Below are 9,513 nucleotides of genomic sequence, written 5' to 3'. Positions count from 1 at the left end.
TCTGGTCATCAATCACTGATCACTTGTCTGCGGTGCCCATTAGTGTTTGACGTGACACCGCGTCTGAAAGGCCAATTAGGTCTTTTGCGTCATAACAAGGTCTCGTTTTGGAATGTTTGTTACGTCATGGGGTGATTCGTGACGTAACGTTGCGTAGGGGTTTTTGATGAGTGATTCGGTAATTGACGTTAATTTTCATTATTTTTGTATATTTGATGGGCTGGATTGGATTGACAGTAGGCTAGTTTTGTTGTTGTTGATGGGCTACTCTAACTGATATCCTCGTTATTCCCCCCACTGACATAGTCAAATATATATAGCACAAAATACGTCACAAGGCACTCAAACATATGTTTTGTATCTCAAGTAGTCATCGCCGGAGGTAAGGCTAACGGCATGATTAATTACAATGACGTCAGCAAGTATAATTTCAGCCCAGGTCAGTGTGTTATCTGGTCTATATCGGACGCTAGGGATGGCATTTAAATATGTATTATGCGCAAACAAATTTAAACAGTACTGAAGAATTAATATCCTGATACGTTTCACCTGCGGCTTTGGGAACCAAGACATCAGAACAGGTGCTTAGGAGCTTGCGTCAATAATACTGTATTTTCTTCAACGCCAAGACGAAGAGTTGCGTTTGAATTTTGTTAAGGAAGAAAAGGATAGACTAGGATGAGGAGGAAGAGAAGAACGGGAAAAGGGGGAGATGAGGTGGTGCATACTTACACTACCACCCCAACCCCCCCCCCCCCCACCCCACCTCGAGGAATAGAAGAACGGGAAAAGGGGGAGATGAGGTGGTGCATACTTACACTACCACCCCCACCCCCCCCCCACCCCCCCTCGAGGAATAGAAGAACGGGAAAAGGGGGAGATGAGGTGGTGCATACTTACACTACTACCCCAACCCCAAAATCTCCCCCCAAAACATGGAACTGTCGCAGCAGGTTCGTTGCAACACAGCCAGATCGAGCGCTCACCTTATCTCTGGCAGCAACCGCCCTCCTTCCCAGGGTAAAACGAGCGGAGGGGCCAAGATGGCTTGTTTCTAATCTGAGAGAGATGTTCTGGTCCACAAGATACAAACCTCGCAAATCAAGCAGCAGCATGTTGCCTGCCAGCTTCTGCAAGCGTCATAAGGGAAGATGAATGGTCCCTGCATCTTTACTGGGAAAAGTTGTGTGTAGTCTTTTATTATTATATATAGCTATTCTGATGGACACGTGGGGGGATTCGGGGGCTGTGATTGGATGGTCTCACACATCCCTTTTCCGATCATCAAAGCATAACGCTACGAAAGTTGGCCATTTTTGCCGATATCCAAACGATATCGGCAATAACAAAGACGCATGGTTCCGGTTTCTTCCACGTGTATAAAGTACACGCATACCTCGCCAGGCTTGTGTCTGTGGCTAGTCGACAGACGATGCCATTTGCTTTGTGTGTGTTTTTGTTGTTGCTTACCGTACATGACATACATTACGTGTAAAATCCAGTTCTTTAACTGGCAGCAAACCTTGCAAATTTCCAGAAGCTGCAATCTGAAGCGACCTATCTCTGATTTTTGCAGACGATCTCTCCAATCACCAATGTTTAACACAAAATCAGCAAACTCTCCTGTCACATAGAACGTCCATTGTGTAGTGCAATGTTGAAATGAAGTTACCGGTCTGAAACATTTCGTCGTTTCTTCTGAGACAATCCTTGTTCTCTTATCATCTACAGATTTACCGCAGTCTTCACCACGCGAATTCCCAACAGAAGTCAGACTTTCGAACATACAATCTACGTAGGCAAGCATGATACGTCATAACGTCATATGATTCCTAAGATATTGACGTAATGCTAAGCATCCGGTTATCTTGAGTTTTCTCCGTAATACATGTCCGTGGGTTTTTCAATGTTCGGTTATTTCCGTGGCTTCATGCAGAAAGGGAACCGTCGTCTGCAATCCGAATGACATGGACCATTCTGGTCCTTGTTGCTGACAAAAACATGATTTTAACACAGAATTTAATGTCAGAATAGCTATATAAACGCTATTGTGTTTTCATCGTAGCAATAGGGTCCGATATTTAGACTCGAACAAGTATAATGCGACTCGTCTTCGACTCGTCGGCATTATACTTGTCTCGTCTAAATATCGGGCCCTATTGCTACGCTGAAAACACAATAGCTGTTAATGAAGTCTTATATATTCACGACTTTCCGACCTTGACATTGTAGTGGGGGTCAAGTGGGCGTCGGCATCATTGTCCAATCAGAAATTTTGATGCGCTTCCGCTTCCTGTCCCGCCCAGTCTGCGCAAAAGAAATGGCGCAAAACTGTTTGCGCGGAAAAAGGTGATGAAAAAAAGAACACAACCTGGTTTGATAACCAAATGATTGCGATCTTGCATTCTAGCATCATTTAATGTGGAACAACGACACATCTGATAAACAAATAGCCAGTTTGTTACCAACATGAGAAACTAGGGTTTAGAATCGAAGCGGTAAACCCGGACGCTGTTTGTACACGTAAATCCGGAGAAGCTATCGAAGTAGGTGACATGTCGTTTCACTCCGAGTGTGCCATCACCGGCCCTCTACCCGCCAAACCCCCACTAGGCAGGGAAAGTGGTTCGACCTTGCATGAATGCAGGGCAAGTTCGAGTTTGCTAGCTAAAATTGCTGCTAGTGCTTGCCTTGTCTAGATCTGGAACTTTTTCAATTGGATTTTTTCTCTCTATTATACTGGAATAAGTGGGTGCTTTTCTAGATCTAAGCATCGACCGAATTAGATAATGATGTTCCTTGCATTGCATTCTCCTAAATCTGTTATTCTAACCAGTTTGTTTAAGAATATAATTGTTCGTTTTTTGTTGATAAGCTTACAAGATTTTTTCTTTTTTAAGTAAGTGGTTTCACACGTACAACATGAGACCCACATGCACTAGACAATGGAAGTTGAGGTCCTCGTTCAATACCACAAATGCCAGTATTATACTTCAGACTCCTTTTGGAGGAATGTGTGGGGTTTGGGTGTTGAACTTGAAGTGGCAGATTGTTTGCACAGGTATGAATGTTCGTACGTTCGTACGTGCACGCATGTATGCAGGCATTTGTTTGTCAAGCAGGAACATGCAACATTTTGTTGACCGTATGTGAGTGCGTGTGTAATTAATAAAACCAACGACAAACAATACAAAAAGCTCCAGCTCTGCTTCTTCACCAGTCACAGACGCATTGCATTGTTCAGCTTTCCAGAAATATATTAACTCAGTCAGAACCCGCTTCATGAATATTTTATTTCAGGAAAAAGTCAATCGAATCTACACAAAAAAAGGTTATTGCGTTGTTCTGTCTTTGAGACTGTATCACGTAATATTGAGCTACTAGAAGAAACATGTCTGTGGCATAGTTTGACCCAACAGATAGAGAAGTCAACGTATTCTGCCGTCAGCCGCTTTATTGCTGTTTTGAATTTGATCTTGCATAATTTTATTACATAATTTTGCAACACACAAAGAAATCGTGATTGAATATTTTACGCAAAATTGAATAATTCGCAAACATGTTTGTATGAACAAATATTATTTTAAGAAAATATGAGTGTGAGGATGGACGTATTTTGAGTGAAGTAGCAGAAATTCTTTTTAAGTTCTTTGGCTACATGCACACGTTCTGTTAATTACGTTCTTAGCAGGGAGATCCAGATTAATAATACTGCTGTGACAGGTTGTGGTTTCCATACACACTTTGAATACAGGGAAAAAAACACAGTTAAAAAAAAAATAAAAATGTGCACATAGGATTAAAATATTAAAGTGTACAGAATAAAAGCAACATATTTACAAAAACAAATCTCGTGGTTCTCTTGTCAAACCCACTGTAGTAAGCACAGAATAGGAGAGAAGATTTTGGAGAAGGTGGCTTAACCTACTGAAGTAAATGATCAAGAGGATTCTAAGCATCCAGTGCTAAAGCTCTCAAATCACAAGACAAACACACTTGTTGTGGCTATCCGAACTGTTGATTTAAAAAAAAACATACCCACAAATTGTAAACATCTATTACAAAATTATATATATTGTATGGATCTGTCTTTGTAAAATATACTGTACAGAATTTTTTTTAATAATCTGCACAAATCTCGTGGTTCTCTTGTCAAGTAGTAGGCACAGAAAAAAAACCTGTGTTTTGTCTTGTAAATTATACTTTACTAAATGTGTACAGTATTCTAAGAAAAGAAAAATTCTTCCTTTTTATCATATCAATTGCCTCCCTTGAATTTTATTTGTAAAATAATTCTGAGAAAAAAAGCTTTCTACTTAAAAGCAGTGCAATCAAGAAAATGGGTACAACCTGTGTGTATACCTTTATTCCTTATTCTTTTTATTTAATTGAGGATGTCACTATGCAGTTTTACTGATTTAAAAAAAATTCGCTTCAAATTATCTCCCTTGAACAAACATTTCTTTTTACAATTAAATTTTGTTTACACGAAGAGGTAGTTTTAAGGGTATATACAAGAAAACAATATTGCAACCTTAGATGTATTTACATTTGGACTAATTCCATTAAAAAAAAAAAAAAAAAAATTCAAACTATAAATGATAAATCAAAATAAAACAGATTTTGAGGCTGTGCACAAGCTAATAGGATTAAACACGAAAGTCGTACCCAAGAATCGTCAAATACTTTTGCTAACAGCTATACTTAAACATAAGAAAATATGATCTGCATCTCTTGTTATGAAGATGATGGCACTGGTCCACCGAAGTGCATGCCATATATGCTTTACTGTGCGCTCTCCCTATCAATGGTCTTTCTCTGGCTGACTCGATTCTGAGGAGATAAAAGAAAACACATTCAGTACAAGCTGTACAAAATAACAACAAAACTAGTATTACTTAAAGTAGCTGCTGGTTTCTGAGTATTTGATTGAAGGCCCAATCCGACTTGTAAGAAGTTTGCCCGACTGTCGCAGATTTGGTCAGGTAATTGCATGGAGTAAAATCATGCCTCAATTTGGTAACATACAAACTGCAATATTCTAAGGCTGTGAGTGTGAGAATACATCGGCGCCACTTTTTAAAAACTTTCTTTTTGTGTGTGCGCATGTTTTAGTGCCAAAAATGAATAGGCCGAGTGCTCTCTCTGCAAAACTTGTGTGAAGCTTCAGAGCTCTATCAACGGTTTGAAAGCAAAAACATACTTTTCCATTTTTGACGTTCTTGTTCCCTTCCCTGTGAAATTTACTGTCCGTAGGTTACCGGATTTTGTTAATGTCCGTGAAAACCTCAACTATTCATTGCTGAGTGCCTAGTGATAGCTATCCCCCTCAACGACCTAGCACTGCTGAATCCTGATTCTTCCCATTGTTTGATTCTGTAATGAAATTGTGTAGTTGGTAGTTATGTGAGCTTCTTCTTGGGGGTGGGGGGGTGGGGGTTATTTAACCATCAGATCACAAAGTAAGACTTCATTGTAATGTGCAGATATTTGTTCAGGTGCCCACCATTTTCTATGTGAAAACATGTTGCTAACTAACATGAACCCAACCATAAAACGTGATGTAGGTGAGTAGCCCATCTAGAAAAAAGAACCTGTTCTAATTCCGAATTAGAACAGGTTCTTTTTTCTAGATGGGCTACTCACCTACATCACGTTTCATGGTTGGGTTCATGTTAGTTAGAAACATGTTTTCAAATTCTCATCAGGCAATCACGGCTGACACTAAACACAGAACAGGTGGGAAAGACATAATTCAATCTACTCACCTTCCTTGCATTGTGAGACTGGCCATATGAATCTGCTGAAGTAGTTCCTGCACATATTTAATCAAATATTCATCTTAATAACGTGTTAATATCGCTTGTTCTAGCAAATCAGACTTGACAGTTTTCTGAAGGCTTGCACAATTTAAGAGCTTGCCTGTCCCCAATCATTACAAAAAGAAACAACATCTAGTATGCAAGTATTTTCAGGGTATGAAGGTTTTAATATAATGTCGGTTCTTCTGGGGGCATGGAGAAACACCTCACACAACAAATTTCAAACAATTGAGGTCACACCATAGGTTTACTCACAAACAAACAACAGCAATACAATAAACAGTCTGCAAACGCATACATGTTGTCTACACTAGGTATAAAGAAACAAAGAAGCACATGAAGACGGGCTTTGTCAAGTAGACCATTATAGCGAATGAGCAACAGCTGATGATCCAGACCACCAAATTGACATGATTTCCCCTTATTCAGTTTGTGATTGTAGTCATATTGACGATGCATGACTTCAATTTTTCTAAGTAAGTCTCTTGGTGCGTTTACGGATACATTCATTGTCACAATTACGACATGCTAATGTCTAACCTGGGTAAACTTCAATTCATGACTTTTTTTTAACTGGCATAGACATTATGAGCATACCAGAATTATTTTCCTGTTGGACTGTCTTCTTCTTTTTCTTCTTCTGCGTTCGATATTCATGGCTGTCATATCGTCAGGTCAGTGGCTGCCATGAAGTCTGCATAAACCAATTAAATAAATAATTAAGGAAAAAAAACCACCCTTACATCATAATAAATCAGAACCATCAAAACCACCCCCCACCCATCCAATAAAACCTGCATACAAAAAACACTTCAAAATAAAAAAATGAAAACATTTAATTCCACTTCAAAAATATAAAAGTTGTTATGTTTTATTTTCATTATCTCTTTACACACACACAAATTGCTGTGCAAATATTTTTAAAAACATCAATGCCCGAGACACCAGTAACCTGTTTATGTTGTTGACCTTGTAGCTTTTCAGTTTAAGAGGCTGTTCAAAAAACCGTTTCCCTGGAATCTGCACTATGATAACCATGAATAATACCGTAGGGAAAATATTACATCACCAAGACCTAAGAAATAACACCAACCGACACTCCTCACCCTTATTTCACCCACTATGCCAACCCAAAGACTGGAAAATAATCATCAAATACAGAATGAACAAAAATGCTTGATTTCATTTCTTCAATGATAAGTTGAAAATCTTCATTCTTCATAATAATGTTATTGGCATAATGTGTAATTGCCACAATTTACAGAGTTTTATGAAAAAATGGTGCGATAAAAACCAAAGGGAAAACATTTGTTCATATACTGATACCTTATTTACCTTGTGGCTTGTGTGCCCCAGGTTTAGGAGCTGCTCAAACGTCCATTGCTCCTCAGTCTGCAAGAAATTAAGCGATGGCCTGAAGGAGAATGGAAAAAAAAATCCTTTGTCAGCACCCTGTGTGTGGGTGGGTGTTTTAGATAAATAGGCAGGGTGGGGGGGGGGGGGTGTGTGCAATAGGTACCACGCCTAATGCAGTCTGCAAAACAAGTGCAACACTTCTACAGAGCTTTTATGATACAAAGCTTCAAATAAGAAACACATTACAATCAAATGAAAGCTGAGCCTGTCATTGCAAAATAAGAAGGAATATACAACAATCCAGTGGCATGTAAAATATTGTTCCTTCAAAAAGATGGCTCTGACAGCAGAAACAATTTAACTTGAAGTTTGAGTCAAAAATTATTTCTCTACATTAGCGTCTACATTAGCGAACGTAGGCTACTTGCAGACTTTATACCCCTCACACATGAAATATTCACAGATTGAATAACAGTTTGTTCCCAATGTTGCTTCCGTGTATCGGTTAGATCCATCTCGGTTAGATCCATCTGCAGAGTACGGATTGTCATCCGTTTAAAAAGGAAAAACAATCAGAACTTGTCATCAGTGATCAACCTACCTTGCAAGAGTGGGGTGAAACACTCACTTCCTGCCAACATGTCTGCAAAAAAAAAAAAGGAAACAATGCCAATGAAAGCTTAAAATGATTCTTGTGTTCAATATGTGTACACGTGCTTCATTTCTGGGGTGAAAGTGTAAAATATATCGATGGATTGATAGAACAATATAGCCTCAAGTTCACCGCACCAAAAAATACTTATCAATCAACATTGTCATCACTCGATCAGCTATTCCATCTCTTTCATTTTGATTAGTGCTTTTGTGAACAAGAAACACTTAACAAGTGGCTCTATCCCATCTCCCCCCTTTCCCCTATCCCATCTCCCCCCTTTCCCTCGTCGCGATATAACCTTCGTGGTTGAAAACGACGTTAAAGACCAAATAAAGAAAGAAAGAAATCTCTTTCATGTGTGTGTGTGATGGTGTGAGCGTGTGTGTGTTTGTGTGTGTGTGTGTGTGTGTGTGTGTGTGTGTGTGTGTGTTTGTGAACAAGCTTTGAAAAACGTATGTTTACCTTGCTCTAGATCTACTGATTTTCGTAGGCGGAGACTTCTCTGCCGTGAGGGCGGCTTCGTTTCCCTGGCAGAATTCAACATCTTGTACAGATCTGCTGGTGATTTTCTTTTCCTCCGCTTCGTGAGTCACTTGATCCACAGATTTAACGAACATTGAATGTTCTTTTAGTTCTTGTGACGGAAGTACAATCAAGGAATTAAGTGGGCATTCCTGAGTCCTCTGCTGACTTCATGTCCACAAAGTAAATCGCACAAACTTGCAGGGTTTGAAGGGTAGTTTATTACTTTGAAGAAGAACAGCTAGTCGTCGCTGCCCGTTCAGCATTCTTCGCGCGACTTTTGCAGAGGAAGGCAATGCAGTTTTTTTTCCCTGCTGAATGTTGCCAGGGTGCACAAACTGAGAAAGCATTCCCGATTTTCCACAATGTTCTACTTCTTTAGAGTCTTTTGCACAACATGATTTATAACTGCCAGTGTACGTCTAATTCATGATGCCTACTTGACAGCTGGGTCAAAAGTTACGTTCGAGAAAATATTCGAACTAAGTTCCAAACAACTCGAAGAGCAGACATGTAACATGTGGGATTTTGGCAAGCGGAAACGCCGTAGATCTAATGTCATTCAAGGGTATCGTAATGTGGGAATGTCAAGGCCAGTTTTTGACTGGTTTTGAACTGAAGTTGGGCTCCGAATGGAAATAAACACTTCCTCCAGCTGCGCGACCCATTGATAACAACAGTTGGAACTGGTAGGAAGATGAACAGGTCTTGTGAACTGGCTACACACTGTTACGGTTCAAGTATAAGTTCAAAGTAAACACTCAACTGAGGTGGCAGGTAATGGCGGACTTGACTTCCTTCATAACCAAATATCACTCTTCTGACAAAAAAACCGCAAATGCTATGTTAAACCGGAAAATAAATAAACCGGAAAAGGAAGCGCATCGACAAAACCAAAATGGCAGCCCCCATGAAATCCGAAAGGTCACGGAAAAAAGTCGTGAATATCGCGCGCGTATCTCCAGACTCGGACTCAAGGCGCAGGCATCTATTTATGCCGTGTGAGATGGAATTTTTTACACAATACATCACGCATTCACATCGACCAGCAGATCGCAGCCATTTCGGCGCATATCCTACTTTTCACGGCCTATTATTCCAAGTCACACGGGTATTTTGGTGGACATTTTTTACCTATGCCTATACAATTTTGCCAGG

General features: G+C 39.7%; 1 long non-coding RNA gene across 1 annotated transcript; it reads right to left on the bottom strand.

Annotated features, from left to right (window-relative positions):
* Positions 1-6,137: 6,137 nt before the first annotated feature.
* LOC138954382 (uncharacterized) lies at positions 6,138-9,182 on the bottom strand. Its single transcript, XR_011451811.1, has 4 exons — positions 8,296-9,182; positions 7,780-7,821; positions 7,158-7,236; positions 6,138-6,516 (listed from the first exon to the last, which is right to left on the bottom strand). It is a non-coding gene; the product is annotated as an uncharacterized lncRNA (long non-coding RNA).
* Between the last annotated feature and the right edge of the window lie 331 nt (positions 9,183-9,513).

Source organism: Littorina saxatilis, unplaced genomic scaffold (genome assembly GCF_037325665.1).
Source record: "Littorina saxatilis isolate snail1 unplaced genomic scaffold, US_GU_Lsax_2.0 scaffold_629, whole genome shotgun sequence".
Classification (NCBI taxonomy): domain Eukaryota; kingdom Metazoa; phylum Mollusca; class Gastropoda; order Littorinimorpha; family Littorinidae; genus Littorina; species Littorina saxatilis.
Note: the sequence above shows the minus strand (reverse complement) of the source record. Positions and strands in the feature narration are given on the sequence as shown.